A 27,047-nucleotide genomic window follows, 5' to 3' on the forward strand; every position below is an offset into this window, starting at 1 on the left:
CAGCTGGTTTGTAGTCACCCTCACTCCTGTAAGTAACCTGTCAGCCATGGTATGTAAGCCCAATAACTTCACTGTTTCCTTAAGTTGGAGTTCAGTGGTGTAGTACTTCAGTTTGTCCTTGGTGCCTTACAGGCACTGCTCTTACTTGTGCTGGTTGAATAAAAGTGTTGTTTAGTTGAATGGCTAATCCTGACACAGCTCTGTAGCTAACCCAAAGGAAGAGAGTGTGTTGGATGGGAATGTCTCTTTCTCAATGTATGTATAAGATTTCCTCAGCTGAAGTCTTTTGAGAGCAGAGTACACACACACACGTATACAGTGTTGTTATTTTTAGAACTGATATAGTCATCTGGTTGTTTATCTGACAACTGACCTTTCAAACTGACATGCTCTCAAATTGGCAACAAATATAACCTTTAATGTGAGGTTCCTGGTTGTTTTGTAGAATAAATATGTGATTATCCTCTGCTGTGTCTAGATCGCTAGTATCCATCAAAAGTCAGTGTTAGAAGATTGGTCCTCAGCTTGGTGCTGTTGGGATCAGGTGAAATCTGTCAAAAGTGGGAGGTTTTCTGTTTATTGGCAGCTTGGTGCTGAATGGAATGACAGTCCCTTCACTTGCTCCCTCTTATTTCTCTAACCTCCCAATCGTGAAGTGGGCAGTTTTGTTCTGCCATGTGCTTTCTCCACAATGTATCTCAGCAGGTCCAAAGAAATACAGCAAACCAAAAGGACGAAAAGCTTTACATCTGCGAGCCAAGAGGAACCTTTGTGTTATAAAGTTGACTATTTCAGGTCATCTGTTAGAGCTTTGAAAAGTTGATGACCATATTATTGAATCATTCTTATTTCCTTAAATATGGAGTAGAAAAAGGATACACATTTCCTGAGCACCTACTTGGCAACCAGCATGTTTCTAGATAGCTTTACAAGTGCTATTGTTGAACCGCTCACCACAGACTGCCTTGAAGTAGTTGTTTTTGTTTTGACCCATGCTCTTTATTTTTTGGTTTTCCCAGCATTTGGCACAATGCCTAGTCTATAGAAGGTTGAATTCATGCAGAAATGACTGAAGTCACGCAAGACCCAAAATGGAGTTTTTTTTAAAACTGCCTTCCAGTTTTTCTGCCAGAAATAGACAGAAAAAGCCCCCCACTCCCACTTAACATTTCAGCCAAAGATAAAAAATCCCATGTCGTTCAGCCAGTTGCTGCACTGCCCTTCTGTGCCTGGCTTTATGAAGTTGTTAAAAAAAAAAGTTTTCCTTGGAAAACTTTCACCAAGAAACTACCTAATGGGGGCCAGCTGCAGCTCCAGGTTTTATGAACACTTTGATAGAAGCCACATTAAATAGCAACACTGGTTCACACATCAATTTCTCTGTGTAAAATCCAAGTTTGAGCACATGAGGAGTTCCTGTGATATTTACTTTTCATGAGCATCATTGAAAAAAAAAACCAACCCAACCCAACCAGACCAAATAACAACAATAGAAGCAGCAGCAACAAGAACAAGAACAACAACAACAACAAGAACAACCACCCAAAACTGATTTACCTAGTCCTTCATGACATGAAGTCAGAAAACGCCAAAGTGCCTTGAGAAAACTCAAACTGGTTACAAAATATTTTCTGCTCAGTGAAGCAGACCAGGGTCATACCAGAGAAGTACTCAAGCAGTCGCCAGGCTGTTTCTTCTGTTGCTCACTGTGGTAGCTGTGTGGCCTGCCCAGCATTGACACTTCCCCCCCCCCTTTCATTGATTGCCACTGCTTTGGTATTTCCCTTTGGTGCAATCGCTGTACTTCATTGGCTCCAGATGTCTCACCCTCTCGCTTCTGTTGGCACCCAAGTGGGAGAAGGTATAAATGGTCCAGCAGCCACTGAACAGATCCATATGGAAGAAAAAATAGGTGTGTCTTTTGAGCTTCAGAAATTTACATTAGAACCCCAACCCTTCGAAAGTGCCAACCATGACTTGCTTGATGGGCAGAACCAAGATTGACGGTACCCTGTGGGCTGTTGATCCTGCTTGAATACTTTATCACTGCATAGAGTAAGAGACTTGTATCTCTGGCTTTGTTTCTTAGCTAATTTTTTTTTTACTACATAGTATTTGTGGCCTCTTCAGGCTTTCCTTCCATCTCTGTATCCATGGGAAATGATCCCTAGCAAGGCAGTGGTGAGGATAAAATGAGACTGTGCACAGATAACCGCTAACACATAGTAGATTTACAGTAATGACAACTATTATGATTACTATCTTTTACATATGAGTACATTTTACTTATTTATTTTACATTTATTTACTCTGTGTGTGTGTGTGTGTGTGTGCCCACTGGTGCATGAGTGTGAGTGTGCACAAGCACACATGCCCACACGTCTTGACACAAGTATGGCAATAAACTTTCAGGAGTCAGTTACCTCCTTCCATTATGGGGGGTGCCTGAGGGGTTCTCAAACTCAGGCCTTCAGTCTTGTCAATAGATACCTTTACCTACTAAGGCATATTGTTGGTAAGTCCTGGGATTATTGTTATGGCTGATGGACTGTGGGGGAAGAGTATCCCAATTCAATGCTTTCCAATGAATGGCAATTTTGACTTTGAAAATTTAAAATAATAAAAAAGATGATATAGGATGTGTACCTGTGAGTAATTGGAGAATAAGGAAGGGAAGATATTTTCTAAATATATTGTATACATGTATCAAATTTCCAAATAACAGGAAATAAAACTGGCCAGAGTCTAAGGATATATTTTTTGACACCTTGGAGTGTGTGCAGCAGACATTAATAAAAGTCATACATTATATAGACACAGAAGCCCCCTTACTCTCAATAAAGAATTATCTGTTGTAAATATTAATAGCACGGAGATTGAGATACCATTTTTACACTTAGAAACATTAAACTGTCATTTTACCATTTCCCTCACCTCCAACCCTTCTAATATACTCCTTCTCAAATTCATACCCTCCACATCTTTAAATATATATACATGGAATTTATTCACACACACATACATTCCTCAATACATGAGATGTCATGGTGTAGCTTCTCTGACATTTCTAGGAGACACAACAATACAGCAAACTTCCTATTCCTAGGGCTCTTACAATGGTATGCTCTGCTACCTGAACCTCAGGTGTACCAGTTGGGCCTGGGTACCATTTGGTCACTTGTGCTCTGCATTTTTATAGCATTTCTTAACTTGAGAAACACAGGTTTAGAAGCTCTTGAGGTTTAGAAAGCCATTGAGCTTATGTGTTCACTATATGTATATTTTGCCTCTATCCCTTCCATTTGTGGAGATTTTGTGATCTCCTAAAAATGTCAAGTTCATCTATGAACATAGATATTTTTTTAAAAATCAGGGTAAATCTTCCTTTGCATTGTGTTACCTACTCTGCCTTATTGACTTTTCCTGTCATAGTCTGATGTTACAAGAATAAACACGACTGGATTACTTTTGAATTTATAGTCTAACTCTCTATAACTTCAGCCTGATAAACAATATACTTATATCTCTGAAGACCATCCCAACACTCTCGAATAGCATGACAGCCAGCTTTCTTCTGAAGACTGTAGAGAGATGGGAGCAAACCTGCAAGCTCTTAGGACTGGGCCTTACAGGGAGAGTCACATTGTGGAGGTGATTTGACTTCATGAGTGAGTCTCTCTTAAAAACTCAATAACTTATGTGAAATTTAGTTTTGAGCTTCCTTGTAGCCAAGGCAATACTGAAAATATGGTTCTAGGCCTGAGGGTGCAGATAAGTAATAGAGGATTTCCTGGCATGGGCAAGACCTTTGTTTTGATATGTGGAACTGCATTAAAAATTATTTCAGTTGTTGAGAAAGAAAAAAATGTTTCTCACTGCATCTTGTTATGCTGTGCTTGATTGATATCTCTGGGAGGCATGCTGCTATGGGAAGGGAAATTAAAGAGGAGTAGGTCTAGGGGGGAGGAGAGGGAGAGTGGCTAGGAGGAATGGAGAGGGGGGAACTGCAGTCAGGATGTATTATATGAGAGAAGAATAAATTTAAAAAAGAATTTCAGGTAAATAATAGTGGACATTTCTGCTTCTAGGCAGACTTTGACTTGGAAAAACATAAAAAGGGAACTGCATGCAGCAAGTCCATTTTTCTGGAGTATTTTTCAGATCGAGTTAAAAAAAAAGAAGATTATGGAATCCATCTTAATACTGATCTGAGCTAAATCAGCCATAAGATATGCTTTTCTGTTTGCTGAATTTTTATAATACAAGGTCATAGAGAATGTAAAAGAATCACTTGGGGTTTGAGCTAAGATGTTGCTCTCTTTAGGGTTTCCTTTAGGTTGAGACTGACAGTATGCATCACCAGGCCTGGGCACTCTTGGAGGTTATGAATGGTTGACTGGTTGGTCAGTGTGTGCTTTATACTGTTCAATATTGCTTATCTACACAATGTACTCATGATTTAGCACAATTCAATTCTTCAATAAATGGCAAGTTTATAGTTCTAACTCAACTCTTGGACAAATAAGAACAAATCAAACCTCAAAACCCTAGGTTGAGGAAATAATAAATATCAGGACAGAAATTAATGTAGTAGAGGTTAAAATAACATATAGAATCAGCAAACTTAATATCTAGTTCTTTACAAGAACGTTTGGCAGCATTCTGGTCAAACTAATCCAAAGAAAGAAGATTCAGGTTAATGGAAGCAAAGATGAAAGGGTGACATTGCAGCAGATACTAATAAAATCCAAAGGCTCATTAAGGAATATATTGAAAGTTTATATTCAAAAAATCCTGGAGAATATAGAAGAAATGGATAAGTTCCTAGATGCATATGACCCACAAAATTTAATAAAAGGATATAAACAACTGTAAAGATCTGTAGTAAACAAGGAGATGGAAGCAGTAATAAAAGTTTCTCAACGAAGTAAAGACCAGGACCAGACAGATTGACTGCTGAATTCTAACAGACTTTTAAGGAAGTGCTAACACCAACACTCCTAAAACTGTCTCATAAAACAGAAGGAGAAGGAACAAAACCCAACTTAAAACAAAACTAGTGCTATACTGATAACAAAACCAGATAAGGGCACGGGAAGAAAGAAAACTACACACCAATTTGGCTACTGAACATAGACATAAAAATTCTCCATAAAATACTTGCAAACTGAATTCAAGAACAGACTAAAGACAGCATACTCTATTGTCAAGTTGATTTCATTCTATGAATACAGTGATGTTTTGTTTTGTTTTGTTTTCATTTACTGCAGCACTTTTATTTTTCTTTATACAATGACTTGTTACTGGGGCCTAATGTTCTCACTGAAAAGTAGGAAACCAAAATTTGTCATTTCTTAAAGAATTGAGTACAAAAAAACCTTACATAAATTAAAAGGATGATACATTTACAGGTGCCAATGCAAACTTCCCCAACTAAAGGCAAGTAACAACCCATGGGCATCAGGAAGGGGAAAAAACCAGAATGGTCTTAAGGCTCGGATTTTCCCACCCTGTTACACCGACAAGATGGAATTGGTAACTGGATCAGTAACTCTTGCCAGCCTCAAGAAATCTTGGAAGTCAGCTGTTGGTTCATACCCTGCACAGATCACTACCTGCTGCTCACACTGATTCACTACGCTGGGGATTTCTCTTCCACAGCGTGCTCTCCTCAGCCACCAAGTGACTGAGCCACATGGACTAATGGCTACATCAAGATAGGCACAGGGTATTAAACATATACCAAGGGAACAGTTAACTTGAATACAAGGTCAAAATCAGCAACGAGTTCTACAATCCAGTGTGGATATTGGATACAAGCTTCAAGAAAAAATTTCTTTTCAAGGGATTATTTCAATTTCATGAGGCTAGCATGAGGTGTGTACATTTGCCAGGGCAAATCTGAACTTCAGAATCAGCTCATGCAGCAGATGCCTGGCACCTGCTCAGTCCATCTAGAAGCATTTGTGGTGGACGATGGAGGGGCCCAACTTGTCATACTCCTGCTTGCTGATCCCCATCTGCTGGAAGGTGGACAGGGAGACCAAGATGAAGCCACCAATCCAGACTGAGTACTTGCACTCAGGAAGACCATTGATCTTATTCTTCGTTGTGCTGGGTGCTAGGGTGGTGAGCTTGTCAGCATCTTGTCAGCAATGCCTGGATACATGGTGGTGCCACCAGTCAGCACTGTGACGGCATACAGATCCTTGAGGATGTCCATATCACTCTTCATGATGGAGTTGAAGGTAGTCTTATGGATGTCACATGACTCCATGCCCAGGAAGGAAGGCTGGAAGAGCGCCTCTGGACACCAGAATCGCTGATGGTGATCCCCTGCACATCAGGCAACTCATAGCTCTTTTCCAAGAAGGAGGAGGATACAGCAGTAGCCATTTTTACTCAAAATGTAGGGCCACATAGCAAGCTTCTCCTTAATGCCACGCAGAATTTCCCGCTCAGCCGTGGTGGTAAAGCTGTAGCCCCACTCAATCAGGATCTTCATGATGTAGTCCTTTAGGTCCCAGCCAGCCAGATTCAGACACAAGATGGCATGGATAAGGGCGTAGCCCTCATAGATTGGGCACTGTAGGTGTGACCCCATCACCAGAATCCATGACAATGCCAGTGGTGCTCCCAGATGCATACAAGGATAGCACCGCCTGAATGGTTATGTACATGGACAGGGTACTAAAGGTTTCAAATATTATCTGTGTCATCTTCTCTCTGTTGGCTTTGGAGTTCACAGGGGCCTCGGTCAGACACACCAGGTGCTCCTCAGGGGTCACACATAGTTCACTGTAGAAGGTGTGGTGCCTTATCTTCTCCATGTCATCCCAGTTGGTGGCAATGCCATGCTCGATGAGTACTGCAGGGTCAGGATACCTCGCTTGCTCTGGGCCTCATCACCCCCGTAGGAATCTTTCTGGCCCATGAAGCTCTGGTGTCAGGGGCAACGAACGATGGAAGGAAACACGGCCCTGGGGGCATCGAGTCGCCAGCAAAGCCAGCTTTGCACATGCCACATCCATCATCAATGATGAGCACAGCGATTTGATTTCTTCTTCCATTGTGATCAACGAAGGATGGGGCGACGGAGCAGCAGAAAGACAAGCATGGTGAGGCGGCGGCAAAGTGTGAGACGATGATGTTTTGACATATGAAAATTAACACATGCAACTCAGCATGTAAGTAGAACAGGAATCACATGATTACCTCAATAGATGCAAAGCAAAAGGCCTTTGGCAAAGTCCAACACCCCCTCCTGATGAAAGCCCTGAAGCAACTAGGAATAGGAGAATAACAAAGGCTCTGTAGGACCGACTTGTGTCCAGCTTTGCACTAAATGACTAAAGAGTAGGAGCTTTTCTTATAAAATGTACAAAAATGAGACAAGGGTGCTCACTGCCCACTCACTCCCTTCTTGTTTATAGTGCTCAATGTGTTAGCTAGAGCAATAAGAGAAGAGGGAAAATAGAGTGATACAAGTAAAAAAATATTCAATCGGATGACATGATTTTATTACTTAAATGACCCCAGTGATTCCATGAGAAAAGCCTTTGATCTGATAAGCATGCCCAATGCACAGTACATATAATATTAGTTAAATGTATAAGATTTCAGGGCTGATCACTTTGGGGCTCACACCTGACTATGTCAAGGTGGAAGAGTCAGAGACTAGATAGGCCATGGGCCTAGGGAAAAACCTAATGCTATTATTCTGCTAAAGGAGCACAACAATAAAATGACTCCTAATGACATATCGGTCATCGATCAGATCCTTGCTCAACCCTCATTAGAGAAGTTTCTTCTTGTGGTAGACAGGGATTAGCACAGCGTTCCACAGCTGGACAGTGTGCAGAGAGTGAAATACTTTAGAGCACCCAGTTCTAAGAGAAATGGCTTTATCAATCCCTTCCCCTCAGGGCTCAGGGTTCTATGTGAAAAAGGAGGCTTCTTGGAAAGAGTGTAAGAGCCAGAGGTAGTGTGGATGACACTAACAAAACAGTGTCTTCCTGACATAATAGGTATGATGCATACATGGACTCACAAGACTCTCTGCATATACAAGACCTTCACAGGTTCAAGCCAGATGAGGCACTGAAAGGGTAAAATGTACACAGGGTGTTACTTTTAACCAAGAAGCTATCTGTAACTGATACCTTCTCAAAAAGGGAAAATCAGTTTTTTCTCCAGTCAAGTGTGTTCAACTGCACTCTAAAACAGGACACATACTCAAAAGTTGTTGACCAACACAAAACAGATTCTACTTTTGTATCATTTTACTTTAGTTTTGGCATGTTTTGACTTATTAGTCTTTTGCTTATTTTGACTTTTCATGTTTGTCAGTTATTTTCATTTTGTATTTTTTTTAAGAGAGTGAGAGAGAGGGAAGGAGACAGAGAGTGGAAGAGAGGAAATGGGAAAGGTATAAAGTTGAGTGGGTAAGGAGATGAGGAGGATCTAAGATGAGTTGGGATTGGGGGAGGGCAAACTAATCAACATATATTATATGAGAAATTTAAATAAAAAAGAAATAAAAGCTCAAGGCAAGAGAACTCTGGGAAATCAGAAAAAGAAATGCTTCTGGTTAGAAGTTAATATAATATTTCCTTCTCCCATCATTGGCTGAATCAAGTGACATGGTAGTGTCTAATTTCAAAGGGACTAGGTTTTGTATTCCTCAGGTATACCCATGTCTTTTGGAGAAGAACTACATCTTGTTTGGCAGTTGTAATGCCTATCATACTTGAAAGCCCTAGGTGGCCAGTTGGTACTCCATCTTTGGAATTAGGCCAAGTTCTTGATGCTCTTAAGCAGATTCAGAGCTGCTCCAAAACCTGCATCTGCTTATACTTCACGGGATGTCTTCAGACAGGACCATATTTCTTTATCATCTCTTGAAATCTACTCAAAATGCTTCAGTTAGTGCCTGAGACATACTATTCCCAGTCATATTGACTTACCAAAGGAACATTTACAGTTTATACCCAGTTTATCATATGATTTAAATCTTTAGCATACCTGATAATCTTTAGCATACCTGATAAGTTTCATTGGAGAGCCAAGAAGCTCATTTAAAAGGACTTCTTAGCCCCACCTAAGAAGAGTAAAACTTTGAGCTCACAGATCTAGCATTTTTTGTGCTTTTTAGCTTGTTATAGTTTTCTTAGCTCTAGTCCATTAATTAATTAGTTAATTGTGTGTGTTCCTTCATGTCCACACACACACTTGTGCACTCCACTGAGTGCATCCATGTGGGGCATGGGAATTGAACTCAGAATGTCAGAGTTGGCAGCAAGTACCTTAGCCTGCTGAGCCATTCTGCAGACCCTTATTATGGTCCTTTTCTTTTCTTTTTTAACCTAAATACTCAAGGTTGGTCTAATCTGAATAACATCTGAAATGTTAGCTTGTGATGCTGCTGCCAACTTGTAGAAATGAAATGAGATCAAGACTAGATGCCCAATGTGGGACAAAATGACAGTTTAAGGAGAACAACTGGTAGGGAATCTAGTAGGAATCGTTCTATTTGAACCCTGTAGAGTTCAAGTTCAAATAGTAGAATACTAGAGCCACGTAGTGATTACACTATCAAGTACGCCTTAATAATATTAGAATTATTGATAGAGCCAGACATTTTTAGGAATGTGATTCTATCTTTTTAAAGTATATTCATTTGACTTAATTTATCTGTTGGCATGCCATGAACCATTCTGACTGTACATGTATAAAATGACTTACTCTTAGGGCCTTACTTTTAATTGACAGCATGGCAGTAGACAGCTACTGCCATCTGACTTAGCTTCAGTGTTTGTCAGCCAGATACTGGTACAAGTTTTCTTCCTTCTTCTATAAAGGGGTGCTGAAAGTGATTGCTTTGGTGGGAACTAGGAGGGAGATGAAACCAGGTCCCTGAAAGCACAAGCATAATTAGACTTCTAGAAAATGCTGGGGTGGAGGAGAGTGGATGCTTGGAAGACAATGATCCATAAGCAACTCACAGGCCAGAAGAAAAATGAGAGTAAGAACTGCCCGATGGAAGAGCTGCTTCTGTAGAGCCACTGCTAGAGTGCTTGCCTAGCATGCAAGAAGGCCTGGGTTCCAGCCTCAGCATCTCATAAACTGGCCGTGGAGGTGCACACCTGGAATCGGAGCATATAGGAGCTGGAGCCAGAGGAGTAAAAGTTCAAGGTCATCTTTACTTCCATAGCAAGTCTGAGGTCAGCCTGGAATGCGCTAGACGCTCTGACTCTCTGTCTCTCTCTCTCTCTCTCTCTCTCTCTCTCTCTCTCTCTCAGAAAGAACAAAGAAAGAAAAAGGAAAAAGAAAGAAAAACTATCTCATGGGTATGTAAAAAAGCGAAGGCTTGTTCTGTAACATCCATTCTGTAAAGCTAATTTGCTGAAGTAACTGCCCGTATTGTGCTACCTTATTTATTTATTTTTTATAACTGCTACCAAATGACTCCAGTTTTTAATTCTTTACTTTCCATTTTATGGCCCACAGCTTCCTTCGAGTGTGCGAGTGCCCTCTCCAGATGGACTGTGCACCTCATTTGGGAAGAAGGGCAGGGCAGCCGATTTTCATCATCTGGGCCTTTAAGAACTCTCTAGGTAGCCCTAAAATACATAAAAGCCCAAATGCTGGACAGGAAATTTAGCCATGTCTCTTGCTGAACAGGGTTCAGATTTTAGTCAGTTTGATTTTTCTTTTACTGTTGGCTAGGACTACCGGCGTTGCAGAGCAGCTGGAGTGCAGGGAGGGTAGGGTGGACGCATGTGCAGTGCACAAGTCTGTTTTTTCTAGGTGATGCGTTTTAGTCTGAAATTGCTTTCTATGCAGACATTGCTAGTGATTCTGGGTGCTTCATTTCGATTTTGGCCATATGGCTCTGCTCCCAAAATTCCTCAGGCTCCTCCAACTTCTGTTCTCCCACCACGTGGCCACAAATTGACTCCTCACTTTGCCTGGAGCTTTTAATTGGTTTAAATAATAAACTCCCCAAGTCTTTGTTTGTTGGCACACAGAATTCAGTGCGCAATTGCAAATGAGTCGGGCAACCTGCTTTGATTTGGTGATTAGTCATAGCTCTTAATTGTTTTTACAATTTCCACCTGAGCGATCAGGAAATGAAGCGCCAGCCACACTTCCAGCAAGTTGCAAAGAACCTAACTATGGTATTTCCTTATTGACTGTTTCCTTGCCTGTGAGGAGGCTACACCATGATGTTGTGGCTTGGGAGGTGGGCGTCACTTGGCTGAAGTCAAGCTCTGGCATTTTAAGCTGATTCCTGTCAGACTCTGGGAAGTGATGGAGACAGATTAAATCACAAAGCATGAAACGGAACGCCCCCACCCCCTATCAGGGCATGAGGTCCCAGTCACATCATAGCATAAATACGGAAAACATGGACATGGCTTTGGGAAGCCAGAGTTTTCCTCCTGTCTCAAAAGAAGACGTTTTTGTTTAAGGCGTTTTTGTTGTGTTTTGTTTTGCTTTGCTTTCATTTATTTTCCTATCCCATCAGTGCAGATGGCTGATTAGCAATGCCTTTGGTTTTTTTGTTTGGGTCTGTTGTCCTTTCCTTTGGAGGTCAGCTCTCTGAACTTCTGAAACAGAACTATCAGCAAATGTAATATAGACATTTTTTTGAAGAGGTGTTTGTTTTTCATTTGAAACGTCTTCTGAAAATTCCCATATGGCACTGCTTCCTTTGTTGAGGATGGATTCAACCCACCAGTGACCCAGTACCTTCTCTGCACCTTTAGTGATTCATGAGAATGACTAAGTTCCAGGGTCTGCTCCTGAATCTCTTCCTCATCACATCTCCTCCCACACCCTCAGCTGACAGAGCATCTCTTTTTATTCCTCCACACTGCCTTGGGCAACAATTGAGCTAGCTATTTGGGACAAATGTTAACACAGTCCCTCTTTACTGTATAAGTGTATGTTCCTAAGGCAAAGACCCTATGGTCTGCCCAGTGGAGGGAGCAAAGATCATGGATTCTGAGAACAGGGGGAATTAGGCATGAATCTCAGCCCAGCAAACCGATAAGCCAAGGAAACCCTGGCAAATTTCACAAAGCTTTCGAACCATAGTGTCGATATTTTAATCTCTACAGAATCTTAACATCTCCCTTGTAAGACTGTTAGGAAGGCTCAACAAAACATTATCTCAAATATACTTGGGACTTAACTGTTATAGACTAGGTGGCCCAGAAATACTCAGTTTTTCAGAAAATTGTCCTTGCTGTCCTCCCAAGTGATGAAAATATTCTTTATTGTCTGATCGATACTTGACTTAGTTACTTTTCTTTTGCTGTGCCAAGAAACCATAACCAAGGCAATTTATAGTAGAAAACATTTCTTTAGGGCTTAGAGTTTCAGAGAATTAAGAGTTAGGGTGAGCAGGGCAGCAGGCAGACAGGCATGGCACTGGAGCAGTAGCTGGGAGCTCACACCTTGAGACACAACCAAGAGACAGAGCTAGCTAACTGGGAATGGTGAGGGCTTTTGAAACCTCAAAGTCCATCCCCAGTAACACATTTCCTCCAACAAGGTCACACCTCCTAATCCTTCCCAAACACTTTTACCAACTGCGAGTGGGGGGAGGGTGGGGGTGGGGCTAAGTATTCAAGAGCCTATTGGGGCCATTCTCATTCAAAACACCACAATACCCTTCTTAGCTTCTCCTCATCTGGCTTGGATGATTTCTGCTACTCCCTGTTTATCAGCCAGATCTGATTGAAGAAGTACTTTGTAGCTTCGACTGTGTTATGGTAGCTCTTATAGTTTCAGTAGATATGTCTACCCACAATATAATCAAACACTCCCTGTGTTTTGTAGACATGATGAGTTAGGCACTGACAAATGTCACTTATAGGAGGGTTGATCGTTAAGTGTGTTCACAGTGATGCTGAAGAGTCTAGACTCTTCCCAAACATTTACTCTGAGCATTAACATCCTTTGAGAGAGGCTATATTAAGGAAACTTATGCTATTGCTTATTTAATGCTTCAACTACTGCTCTGGGGGCTGAGGATAGGCTCAGTTGCATATGGAATATTATTGAAGTCCTGGGTTCCTTCTCTAGCATCCTACAAACTAGGTGTGGATAGGAACATGCCTGGAATCACAGAACATAGGAGATGGAGGCAGGAGGATTAGAAGTTTGAGGTCATGGTTAGCTACATAGTGAATCACAACCAGCTTGGGACACATGAGACCCTGGCTCAAAAAATATTCTTTCTATTTGTCATTACAAAATCATCAGTAAAATCTGGAAAAACTCTAAGGATAATACTTAACACCATTTTTAGTAGCTATAATACAATTTGGATGAAATCAGGGGGAAAATGAATTACACAGAGGGAAGAGCTGATCAACAAGAAACCAGGAACCGTGGTGTAAATGTAGAGGTGGGCAGTATTAACCAGAATGGACTACGGATCGCAGGTAATCAGGAATGACTTCCCATGACTCTTGCCAATGGGAACCTGCTGTAAAGATTATCTTTTCTGAAAAGTAGGCTATTATTAGTTAGAGCAGGCAGTGTTAGGCTATAGTAATAATCTTAAAGTTTCAACATTTTGGGACTGAGACTCAGCAATTAAGATAACTGGCTACACCTTCAGAGAACCCATTCCAAGTATTCATGTAGGTGCTTAAAATCACCTGCAACTCCTAGGGTATCCCCTACCCTCTCCTGGCCTCTATTGCACCAGGCATGCAATGGATATATATGCATACATTCAGACAAATCAGCCACATACAGAAATAAAAAATAAAATAATTTCAAATTAAAGATTTTGAACCAAACTTTTATCTCTTGCTTCTATCTTATGCTGTATGCCTTCTGTCAGTTGGCGGGCTCTTCTCTAACTAGTTCTCATGCAGGGTGTCACACTTAGAGAAGCTCCATCAATACACTGATTGAGATGGCATGGAAAAATTCTTACAGCTTTTGGTCATATTCTTCCAGCTAACTGACAGAAGCCCAAATCCCGCCGTTTTCAATTTTATTTAATTACTTATTTTATGTATATTAGTGTCTTCCCTGCATATATGCCTATGCTATGCATGTGTGTTTGATGACCAAAGAGGCCAACACTGGATCCCTAGGGACTGGAGTTATAGATGGTTATGAATCACCGTGTGGGTGATGGAATTTGAACCTGGGTCCTCTGAAAGACTAGCAAGTGCACTGAGCCATCTCTCTCACAACTTGTGTCTCTCTGGTCCTTTTGCCTGGCTTCTGGCCCATGGTAAACAACATTGCAACAGAGGAGATCAAGAGGTCAGATTCTGTATATCTAAAACGTGAAGACATCAACTATGTAGTTCAGCATAGCATCCTGGCCTGTGGCATTGATTCATTCTTAACAACCTGAATCCAGCAGGCATTTATTGAATAGCTACTACCTGCCAGGTACTTTTTCCTTTTAAAGCCGTGGATACATTGTAACGGTAAGGAGTTAGACAGTCAACCCCTTTCTCTTGGTAGCAGTATTCTTTGAATCTTCACCCAATTTGTAGCCTCTTCACATTCTGTCAGGTGACAAATGGGTGAATGGCTATGGTTGTCTGTATAATAGCGAAGTTACCAGCTTCCCGCCCCCCCCCCCACAGTTTCTCTGTGAGCATAACACCAGTGGCCTCAATCCATTAATTGCTCCACTAAGGAGTGCCTTGCTCCTGCTATTGAAGGTTCACCATCTCAGGCTATCTAGTGCTTCCCTAGTAGCACTCCTGTGTTGAGCTCTCAGTTGGCTGCTGTAAGGATTATGTTCTTTAGGAACCAAGTTCTGTGACTCGCGTTACCGTCTCGCCAGCAAGAACTACGCTGCACACAGAGGATCCTTCTGCAGTAAAGCTTTAATGCGTCTTAAGAGGGAGAGCATAAGCTTACGACAAGTAAAAATGGAGACCCCAAACAGCAGAAACCCATCCCTTATATAGGAAACTGTTCTCCGCTTAGGATGTGTCAGTCCCTGATTGGCTGTTACTCATCAGGCGATATGACGCCACGGGAGAGGCAGAGCACAACAAGTGGAAAGTTCCTTCGCACATGCGCAGATTACTTGTTTACCAGTTTGGGACACAGGATGTCAGCGCCATCTTGTAATGGCGAATGTGAGTGCGGCCTCTCACAAAGTTCCTTGGAGCTCTCTGAATTACTCATAGTGCTTCAGTGTTGCTGACATTCAGTTCTAGTTTTCTGGGTCCTTAGTTTAGACCCTGGATTTCTGCTGTTGCTTTCCCATGCTGTGTTTATTATATGGTATTTAAGGTCACCAGTTTTGGCCTCAGACAAAACTGGGCTTAAATATTATTAACTCTACCAGGTCCCAAACTTCAGCTTTTCTCATCTCTAGATTGGTAACAAAAACAATATCTATGTCATAGGGATGCTTGGTGATTATATTTGTTACATGTCAGATATTAACACAGTACAAGGCATAACAGTATCTACCAAGCACAATTTACCAGTAGATGAAGACTGGATAAGTTATATGATGGCTGATAGATGTCTCAAGAGTTAGCTCTCAGAAGTCGCTTTATCAGTAGAGTTATTCCAATTCCAAATTTCCTGTGCTATGTTCCTTATATGACACAGACACCAACATGTAAACCCCACTCTAGGAAATTCTTTGCATGCGTAACCTCTGTGAAGTTTGCAGTGGTAACTATAATAATAAGTGGGTGTTCTAAGCTCATCTCCACATCTGTTAGTCTTCCTGTTTTCTTCATCTCTGGGCCCCTTCTTGATCTTATAATGTTTACATGTACTTGTAGCTTAATGTGACCCCACCCTAATAGTCTATATTTTATAATGTATTGTTTTGGCAAGAAAAGAAAGAAAATAACACAAGACTTTTGTCATTGTGGATGTGCTTATGAGCTTTCTTAAAACAGATGCCAGGCAGTTGATGTTTTCAAAATATTGCACATCTTTTTGCAGTATGGTTATGAGCAGAATTGATGAGAAAGAGAGTTCCCATCTTGTGGCTTCTCTGTTGTAGGATCAGCATGAATGGCCTAATCAGGTATTTCTTACTGGTAGTTAACGGTCTACACGAATAACCTCAACTGTGTGTAGTCATATGGCATACTAGTTTTCTCTGAAAATTGGGAAGGCTAGTAATAACACAGGAGGTCCCTGAAAGAAGAGAAACAAAACATAAAGCTACGCACGTATAAATGCCTCATTCTGGACCAGTTTTCCTATTATCTAAGATACAAACTTTCTCAGCCATCATCAGTCTACAGCATTTATCAAGTGATTATTGGAAGGGAACAGTGCTCTAACGAACTTGTGGTAAGGGAAAGAAAAATACCCACAGTCACAGTAGCCAGAAAGCAGACAGCATACCCCAGTAAGGTCATCTGAGAAATCAAAAAGCATGAAATGCCGAATCTACTTAATGTAGGTTTGTGTGTTAGTCATGGTTCTCTAGGAACAGAATGCACAGAAGGAGTCTATCTGTCTGTCTATCTATTTATAATATATTTATCTATGATCCATGATCTATCTATCTATCTATCTATCTATCTATCTATCTATCTATCTATCTATCGTCATAGAGATATTCATTCTTTAAGTTCTGTTTCTCTAGAGCAGTGGTTCTCAACCTTCCTAATGCTGTGATGCTTTAATACTGTTCCTAATGTGCTGACTCCCAACCATAAAATTATTTTTGTTCATATTGTTGTTCATTACTATAATTTTGCTACTGTTATGAATCATAATGTAATCTCTGTGTTTTCTTTCTTTCTTTTTTCTTTTCTTTCTTTTTTTTTTTTTTTTTTTTTTTTTTTTTTTTTTTTTTTTTTTTTGATTTTTAGGGCAGAGTTTCTCTGTGGATCTCTGACTGTCCTGGTACTTGCTTTGTAGACCAGGCTGGCCTCAAACCCACAGAGATCTACTTGCCTCTATCCCCCTCCCCTGAGCACTGGGATTAAAGGTTTGCATCACCACACCCAGAAATATCTGTGTTTCCTGATGATCTTAGTCTATCCCTGTGAAAGGGTCATTTTACCCCCAAATGGTCATGACTCACAGGTCATGAGCCCTTTCTTATTATCTATCTATCTATCTATCTATCTATCTATCTATCTATCTATGGAATTTATTAGAATGGATTATAGGCTATGGGCCAGCTAGTCCAACAATGGCTGTCTATCAATAGAAGGTCTAAGAACCTGTTAGTTGTTTAGTCTGTGAGGCTGGATGTCTCAGCTGGTTTTCAGTATATGCTGGAATTCCTAAGAAGTGGGCTCTAATCCCAGTGAAAAAAATGGATTTGCTATTCAGAGCAAGAGCAAGCAGGCAGAGAGAACAAGCTTCCTTCTTTCATGTCCTTTCTATAGGCTGTCAGCAGAAAGTGTGGCCCAGATTAACGGTGGATCTTCTTACCTCAAAGATACAGATTAGAAGTAGATCTTCTAATTCAAAAATTTTAATTAGGAAAAATATCCCTCACAGATATGTTCAATCATTTGGGATTTAGTTAATTCTAGATATAGCCATCACAATGCACTTGATACTCACTAGGCACCTTTCATGACATTAAAGTTGCTCTTTGTGAATGGACACTTTCAGACTCTCTCTCTCTCTCTCTCTCTCTCTCTCTCTCTCTCTGTGTGTGTGTGTGTGTGTGTGTTTATAAGTTATTATTATATAATAGCAGAGACTGAGTAATTTATGAAGGATAAAAATTTATTCTCATTTTTGGAGGATAAGAAGGTGTACCCTGGCAGTGGTGGTACATTCCCCTAATCCAATCACTCAGAAGGCAGAAGCAGATGGATCTCTGAGTTCAAGGCCAGCCTGGTCTACAAAGTGAGTTTCAGGGCAGCCAGGGCTACACAAAGAAACCCCATCTCAAAAGTAAGTGTAGTAGGTTACAGCCCTCACTGCCTGCTTCCAAGATGATACATTGAATTATTTTCTCTTCTTGGGCAGAGTGTTGTATATGTAGCTGTTTGTCCTTGATTGAAAGATTTTCTCCTAGACAGAGGGGATAGGTTCATGAGCATCATGAAACTTGAAACAAACAAGACACTTAAAAGATGCAGGAAACACATGAAACTCATAAGACTCAAGAGGCCCTTCCCTGAGGTTAAATAAGCAGGAAGTAATCACTGCAGGCAAAGGATGCTCTTTAGTGGAATAGTTGAACTTGCAGGGAATGGCAGAGATGCAGCTTTCTGTGACTTGTCACCCATGCTTGGGTGGGCTTTATGGTGTTGTAACTGCCAGAATCATCCATATTTCTTTAAGCAACTCTAATAAATCTCATTACTTTATCAAACTGAACCTGAATGGAATAGGTTTTTGGTCTGCTATTGCTTTCCACCTAAGATGAGTAGAAATAGCCTTTCCAGGGAAACTATCACAGCAGAGAGGAATATGGCAAAAGAAAAAAAAAAAGAGTGAATCTGTTTACTGCAAAATATTCCTATGGAAACATCAATCCATTGATAAGGGCATGAACTTTATGACCTAAAAAGTGTCCACTAGGACCCATATCTCACTATGGTTCCATATGAGATTAAGTTCTCAATATATGAACTTTAGGGGACACACTGAGAACACACCACTGAAATTCCACATAAAGTTGAGAGACATGAATTGCATAATGCCAGATGCTAGTCTGGGAAGAAATAAAGCACTGGAAACTGTCTGCTTCTTTTTTTTTTTTTTTTTTTTTTCAGATTGCTACCTTTTTCTTGGTGAATTGTCACTTTCTACCATACAATCATGATTTTTTAATGTAGTCTCCTAACTGGCCTCCAGCTTCAACTCTTATTTACTGTCTAATTTCATACAATAACCACAGTGGCCCTTTGAACATGAAAATGACTATATTATCATCTTGATAGCAGCAGCATTTATAATCAGTAAAGGATGGAAACCAAGCAAATGGATAAAACAGTGACATACAAATATGCAATATGATATTATTCAGCTTTAAAGGGGAAGGAAAACTAGCCATATGGAACATTATGGATGAGCCTTGAAGGCATTATGCTAAGTGAACTATGCTAGGTACAAAATGATAAGCACAGGATGACTTTTATGAGTTTCAGAGAGTAGTCAAATTCAGAGACAAAAACGTGAGTAGTGATTACCAGAGGCTGGAGCAAATGGACTGGGTACATAAGACATTTTAGGTATCCAGTTTCAGTTTGGGAGGATGATTGTATAACTGGGAATGTACTTAATGCTGCCAAACTGTACATTTAAAATAAGTTAAGAAAATTTCATCTATACAGCTATCTATCTATGCGCATGTGTCTACAAATGCCCCATGACACACATGTGGAGGCCAGAGGACAACCTGTGGGAATCTGTTATTTCCTTTCACCATGTAGGTTCCAGGGATTAAACTCAGGTTGTCAAGCTTCGTATCAGGGCAGTCGCCTTTACACTGTGAACCAGCTCATTATCCCTTCATTGACCTATATTTTAATGTGTAGTAGTAGCAGTAGCAGCTTAACTCAGAATCATCCATGTGTTGCCACCCAGATAACACAATGCTTTAGCCAATAACATGTGTGTGGTGCCAAACATTGACATACTTAGATAACCAACAACATTCTGGTTGCATGAATACTCGACTCCTTAAAAAATATGAGTGCTTATTGAATGAGTTGTGACCATATAGCAAGAACTAGCTAGTCTTTTTCAGTCTGGTATAATTACAGGGTTAATTCCTGCTGGAAGAACTGAATTTATGGTAACTGGCCAGACTAATCCTTCTTAACATGTAAAAGACACGAGTAGAAAAATTGCAAAGAATAAGTTGCATGCCCACTATTAAAACGGGGAAAACCTAAGTATTATTTAAAATTAGTGTTCAGGGGCTAGAGAGATGGCTCAACAGATAAGAGCACTGTCTGCTCCTCCAGCAGTCCTGAGTTCAATCCCCAGCAACCACATGATGGTTCACAACCATCTATACTGGAGTCTGATGCCCTCTTCTGGCATATAGGTGTATATGCATATTGAGCATTCATACATAAAATAAATAAATAGCACCTTAAAAATAAAATAAAATTAGTGTTCATACAAAATCACAAGCAGAAACATATTCACAACAACCTTGTTCATATTGTTTCTGAATAGAAATAGCACAATTAAAAAAAAAGAAATAGCACAATTGCTTATTAACAGCATATTCGCTAAATAAATGACAATATATGCAAGTACTGTATGGCAATGTGGATGAATGAAGCCACGTCTCTCAATATGAAGAAAGTACTGCGCAATAGAAACCATAATAAGGAGGACGTAGCACAGTATTGATTTACCTACAGGATAACCCAGTTTATGCAGTCAGGCAGCTGTTTGTATTGTGATGGAGTGATGGCTGATGGAGGCTTCTAGGTGTTATCCAGGTTCTGCTTCTTATTTGCATGCCTACTACATACATAGGTACCACAGGTCTTGAACTGTTATACTAGCTGGGGATTGTGGCAGACCCCTTTAATTTCAGCACTGGGGTGGTGGGCAGAGACATAGATAGGAAGATCTCTGTGAGTTCCAGGACGCCTGAGCTAGTTAGACTCAATCAAAAAAATAATAACAACGAAAAAGAAATTGTATGATGTTGATAGCGATTTTCATGTTTCTCTACAACCCTAATAAGCTCAATAAACTATAATGCTAACAAAAATATTGAGTAAAGGAGTGTATTGGTGTGGCAGACAGGCATGGGAGTACTTCTCGAAAGAACTGTCATAGAAGAAAAATTGAAAAAAAAAAGATGAGATCCAGACAAAGGATTATAGTATTAGTCTTACAATTATAAGATCCATTTGCTCATTCATTCAATATTTCTTAACAACCATGTGTGAAAGGCACCATTTCAAATGCTTGGAACACATCAGTAAAAATTCCTCTAGCCCAGTCCAAATGGCACTCAGGTTCTAGTGAAAGGAATGTTCCAGGAGTAATCATACTAGCCTTTCAAAAGAAATATGCACGGATTCCCCCAAGCTCATTCCCCATCTATTAGTGGTTAATGTTAAGGCCCTCAGCAGCTATGCCAAGAGAGCAAAAGGGACCATGAACTTGCTGTAGCCGGTTCATTCTTCCCAGAAGGGTTCGGATGACTTAATTCTCAACAGCAGCTTTCTGAATGAAATAGACGAGACTGGACTGCCTCTGTTTGTGTTCAAAGTCCAGTTTTTCAGGGTGAGCTGTGTTCTCTCCAGCTGACTGTGAAACAGGCTTTACCCTCCTCCCACTGGCCGCCTCTCACCCTGGCACCTGTCATCCATTAGGAGCCCCTACTGAGATCTTTCATCATTGAAAATATATGATGATTTTCATTACCATTTAGGCTAATTGCTAGTGAGTATTTCTTTAAAATATATTCCCCTAAATACTGGGCTTTGGATTTGCTTTGAAGTTTTTAACACCAACACAGTTGGAATAAAACCCTGGATACTAATCACAGAAACTGCCAAGTCCAGTGCAGGAAGAATCACCACCGTGGCTCTTTCCTTATTACAGCCAGTTGGGCAGTAGGCACACATGTGGAAAGAAACCTTACTGCCAGGCATTAGCTAAAGCACTGCATGGCTGTTTCTGACGGAGGGCTTGTTAGGCTCACTGTGTTTGCGCATTTCTTTGCAAAATTATTTTCTAAAAGAAAATGTTCCATGGATCCATTTTGCTGGATAGCCATTCTAAGCCAGTGCCATAATATTGGATTAAAAAATAATGATTCGTCATAGTATAAGATTTCAACACTCAAAATAATGCCCTGAATTCAATAGGATAAATACTTATATTTCAGAGAGGAAGTAGAAGTATAGCATTGTCCTCTTGTGTCTGTGAGTAAAATGGCTTAATAAACCGGTCCAGAAGAGAGAGAAGGGCATTGTGAAACACTTTATGCACACTTTGCATTTTCAGATAGGAAAGGATAGGTGCTAAAATGGTTAATGGTATGTTATAAACCCTATTTGTATGCAAAATGAGTTTATGAAAAGACTGTAATATGGGAAAACAAGCATAAATATATTTGCATTCTTTTTTAAAGACAGGAATTATTTTTTGAGACAGGGTCTTATTCAACAGTGCAGGCTGACTTTGAACTTAACGTACAATTCAAGCTGTCATCAAATTTCTGATAGTCCTCCTGCCTCAGTGTCTAGGCTGCTGTAATTACAAGCATAAGCTATCACACTTGGTTCTAGAATCTTTATGTAAAAATAAAGGGAGATAGGATGAATTTGTAGCTTACTTCCTGTCAAGTGCAGGCAGGCATAATGTTGAGTAGCTATTTACTTTACAATGTACTTTCTTAGTATAAATTTGCTCTTACACAAATTCTGGATGTAATCAATGAATGCAGACATATATTTAAGATTTACGCATCTGTTTGTTTAATCAGAAAATGAAAGCACATCATATATTTTAGTAGGAATATATATTAGACATCTAGTAATGTTAATTTTTTCATTTTTATCTAAATGTTTGCATTTCCATGGGCCAGTAACATGGCTCAACAGGTAAAGGCACTTGCAACAAAAGTCTGGTGATCTGAATCCCTGGATCCCATATAAAGATTCACAGAGGGAACTGACTCTGCAGTGTCCCCTGGCTTGTACTTCTACATGCCTTCCACTCTCATCTGCATGCACATAACAATATGTGCATTATCAATACATTTAAGAATACAAAAATAACAATAAGATGGTTTCATTTCAATAGTATGGCTACAACCTTTGTGAGAATAGGAATCTTGCCATTCTGTTTACCAATGGATCTCAATACCTGGTATAGCACCCACTATGTAGTGGGTACTTGATAAATAAATATATTAGAAGGTTGCTTTACTAATCAATATACTATTAATATCATACTTTGATGAATATATTGAGAGACTGAAGATAATGTATTTTAGATTAATCTACTTAACACAATGTGTATGCCTATGCTATTTGTTGTCACTGTGAATAGCATAAAATTCCCAAGCCATGAAAGTCATATGTTGGAATTTGAAATGAGCTACATTTATGTGGTTTATTTACTTATGAGAAAGAGGAACTGAGAAGATAAAAATAAAAATGTGAGCAATCATCAAATCTAGATTCTTTGTGTTGCAGAAGAAGAAGAAACCATACTTCTGAAGAGGTGATGACATCCCCAGGGTCACATTACTAGTTGGTAAAGGAGTCTGGCCTGGACCCTAAAGCAATACCTTTGACTAGTTGCCTCTGATAAGATTTTCTCCACTGGCTCCCTTAACAGCACACCAGGAGATCTCAAGCTGTGGTTTCTTGCCCCCAAAGTACAGCATCACCTGGGAGTTTGTTAGGAAGGAACATTCTTTGAAATGCTCAGCATATAATTATTATCTGTAGCCACTTCATGTTCATTGATCACCCTTCCCCATCCCAACTTCTGCCTTACTCTCCCCAGACTCCAATCATCAACCTTTCACTACTAACTTCTATGACAGCAACTCTTTTCTCTATTTTTAATCAGGACTATAGTGCATGCCAGTTTTCCTTCCGTATGCATAGAGTTTACTGGGGCATTTCTATGCATACATATATTGCCCTCTGATCATAGCCTTTCATAGCCTTTATCTCAACTGCCTTCCCTTAAATGCCACCATCATTACTTCTTACATAGTTTTTCTAAAAATTTTCAGTTGTCGTTTTTAAAATCAAATTTCTACCTCTGAGAGAAAAAAACATCTGGTTCACTTTTTTTTTTTTAACAAGGTAACTTCAGTTCAACCCATCTTCCTACAAGTGACAGAAAGGAATTGTAATTCTCATGGCCACCCAAAGATACATGAACTCTAGAGCTGAACACCTATCATGTTTTCTGTTTTTTGCAAGCATTCCACGGGATTCTGTTATACTTTGAATTCAAGAAACACTCACTGTTCAATACATTCTTACTAATTCCTCTGATATTTTGTGATTGTTGATTAATTTAGGCAAAAGAGCCATATTTTCAAACTTCTAGAATAGTTCATTTATATAAGAACAAATAGAGGGTAAGCAAGTCCTCAATACTTCCTACCTCACAAATGTTTGTCAGATATACTGGGCCAGAAGGCTGAAGATGATGCCCCAGCATTATAGAGAGCTTTGAGTTTTGTGTGACTATTCAGGCAGTAAATTGTCTCTCTCATTTTTTCATTTGGGAAGCTGCTAACCTGCACTTCCGGTTCACTCAGGTAATTAATTTGATTCCTTCTCAAGTCTCTGATGAGGTTGAAGACCAGATAGTTTAATTTTACATTAAGCTTACTTGTTTAGGGCTTAAGCTGTTTTTAGGTCTAGATAGATGTTTTAAGTTGATAGAGATGAGATATGATAGATATTGATTTACATTCAGAATTTTAGATGCACAAAGATAAGAAAAACATTTTCTTCAAGGTTGCCAAATACAAATAGTCAAAACAATATAAATGTAACATTTATATAATTTTTTGATGTTTTGTGGTTCTTTTTGCTGTAGGTAGTTTATTGTATATATGTGTAATAATATAAATGTATGTTAAAAAAAGAAATATAATAAAAAAGAAAAAAAGAACAAATACATCTTTAGGGGAAATTAAGTCAATTGAAATTGGAAAAGGAGCTTATAGTCGGGTTATTTTCATATAAACTACTCAGGTTCTTGACACATAGAAGGTTTTTGATTAAACTCTTCTATTTGCATTATCATATGTAGTATACAGGTGATATGACTTGCCCATTAATTACTCTGGTCTTGGAAATTGTATTCAGCAGATTTTGTTTTGCTTCTACTTTGGTGCAAGGAATGGAATCTAGAGCCTCAAGAAATACCAGGGTCATATTCTACCACTGAGGGAGCTTTGAGTGCTAACTCAGCCACCAACTAGTTATAGGACCTTGAACAAATTAGTTAGACCTTTTAGAGTCTCCCTTTCTCATCTCTACAACAAGCATAATTATATACCTACTTCTCAGTATTGTTAGGAGCATAAATAAGAAAAATGCATGCAAAGAGCTTAATACAGTCCCTTGCACATAGTAAATTGCTTAGTAATGGCAGCTATTATTATTACGATGGTGATTATTAGCATAATCATCATTACCATCATCATCATCATCATTTGTTCTCAAGTACGTTGGATTATTCATTTGAACGCAGATTTGGCATAAATTTAAAACCAGTAGGTAATTGTTTTTAGTAGTCCAAAGGTTATAGTGGCCATGAAAAAAACACACACACACACAAAACAAAACAAAAACTCGACTATTTATTTACGGAGTGCCATAACAATGCCCTCAGGCTTTTGAAACTGAGTTGGGATAAGGTCTAAAGAAATGTACCTTAGTGCTCCTCAGATAGGATTGTAATGCTAATCTTTCCCATGCATTCACCTACAGTGGGTTCCTCTTTAGAGCTATAACAGTGTCTCAGAACCCACAATTATTTCTGAAATGTATTCTCCTGTAGATAAACTTTAAAGACATTTCCTTCATACCTTTACTAGCCAGATTAATGAGGGAGGGCTGGGAGTCTGTGGGGCTAAAAACCTTGCTGCTTTGCTCCACATAGACTAAGTTACAGCAATGCGGTTTAGATGCTTGATCTTGCTTAACCTTCACAGTTAGGAATTGGGGAAAGTATAGCAATATGCCCCCCAGCCCCAAAGATGTGCTCGAAGGAGACAGTGGCATCCCCTTTTCCAGATGTCTCATAAGAATTGCAGCAGAGACTTGTGACCCTCCCCTCGAAGTCCAGGAGCTGAAGAGAGATGGCCACACCTGGAGTGAGTTTGGGTGGCGGTGTCCCATGCAAATTCTCCTTTCAAGTCATTTTCAGGATTTCAGTGCTGCCAACTTTTATTAACAGTCCCCCACATTTCTGTCATTGAGGGAAAAGGAGGAAACGGTCTCCCTGGTGGATTTCTCGTCAGAGAGGCAGGAGTATATTACAGCTTCTTGATTTTTTTGAAGTAAGCTACAATTCAACAGATGAAACAAAGGTAACTCTTAACATCTGCCGATATGCTCTCGGTCCTCATATCAAAGAAATAGCCACCAATGCTAAAGAAAGAAAGCGGGCTTTATGATTTATTCAGTTGGAATTATGCAGAATGCCAGTCCGAGTCGACTTTGGCAAGCCAAGTGTAGTCTTTCTAGGAAGAAGCACCTGAACTGCAAGACCCTTTTTGGTTGCCTTTCAAAAGCCTTTGGGCCAAGCTGAGCTCCCCAGATGCACTAGCAGATGTTGCTGAAGTTAAGGGAACTCTTTCAGCATGCAGGGCAAGCACCTGAGGACCTTTGCTTTCCAAGTTAATTTTCATCTAGAAAGAACGACTAAAATCATTAGTTTTAACAAGACATAGTCTTGTCATTTTTCAAGTGTACAAAAAGAAAACCTATTTAAAATTCTACACTTGCATACATGCGGCCTTGGGGGAAGTCCTATTAAATGCAGAGATGACTAATGCTCTCCTCAGAATCTTATTTGCTTCTTCAACTGATTGCTCATATAGAATCTTATTTATAAGTACTTTAGTGTCAAAGTACCCTATTATTGGAGGATATCACTACTGAGTAGTCTGTCTCTGAGTGTGATGAGAGGTATGGGGATGCAGCGTTTCCTAAATGGACAAAGCAGCACCCTCTCCGTCCAACTCTGTCCCACAACATGGAGCTCAGCTTAGAAAGTTCTCTCCCCTGAGCAAAAGCTGTTGTGACCAACATGCCTTCAGGACGTTTATGTGCGAAAACCATCAAAATATGCTGAGGCTGAGTCTTTCCAATGGCTCTGCATCCTTGCAAGCAAGGAGGGAAAGGGAGTTTGTTAATGAATTCTAATCTATAAATGTTGAGTAGACAGTGGCCCAATGAACTGAAGATACTCCAAACCCAAACCATGGCTTGTACCCCCACTCTCTGCTAAAAGGGATTATTGGCTCCCAATCTGTCTGTTGTTGTTCACACCTTGCATTTAAAGCCTTTGAGGCATAGCTGGTAGTTCTAACACCTTTTAAATGCCTCCCAACCTTTCCCGATCTTTCTTGAGAG

The 27,047-nt window shown here is 39.9% G+C and overlaps 1 pseudogene; it reads right to left on the reverse strand.

The window, feature by feature from the left end:
- Positions 1-5,844: 5,844 nt before the first annotated feature.
- LOC127185049 (actin, cytoplasmic 2-like) lies at positions 5,845-7,053 on the reverse strand (annotated as a pseudogene).
- Between the last annotated feature and the right edge of the window lie 19,994 nt (positions 7,054-27,047).

This window comes from Acomys russatus, chromosome X, assembly GCF_903995435.1.
Source record: "Acomys russatus chromosome X, mAcoRus1.1, whole genome shotgun sequence".
NCBI lineage: Eukaryota > Metazoa > Chordata > Mammalia > Rodentia > Muridae > Acomys > Acomys russatus.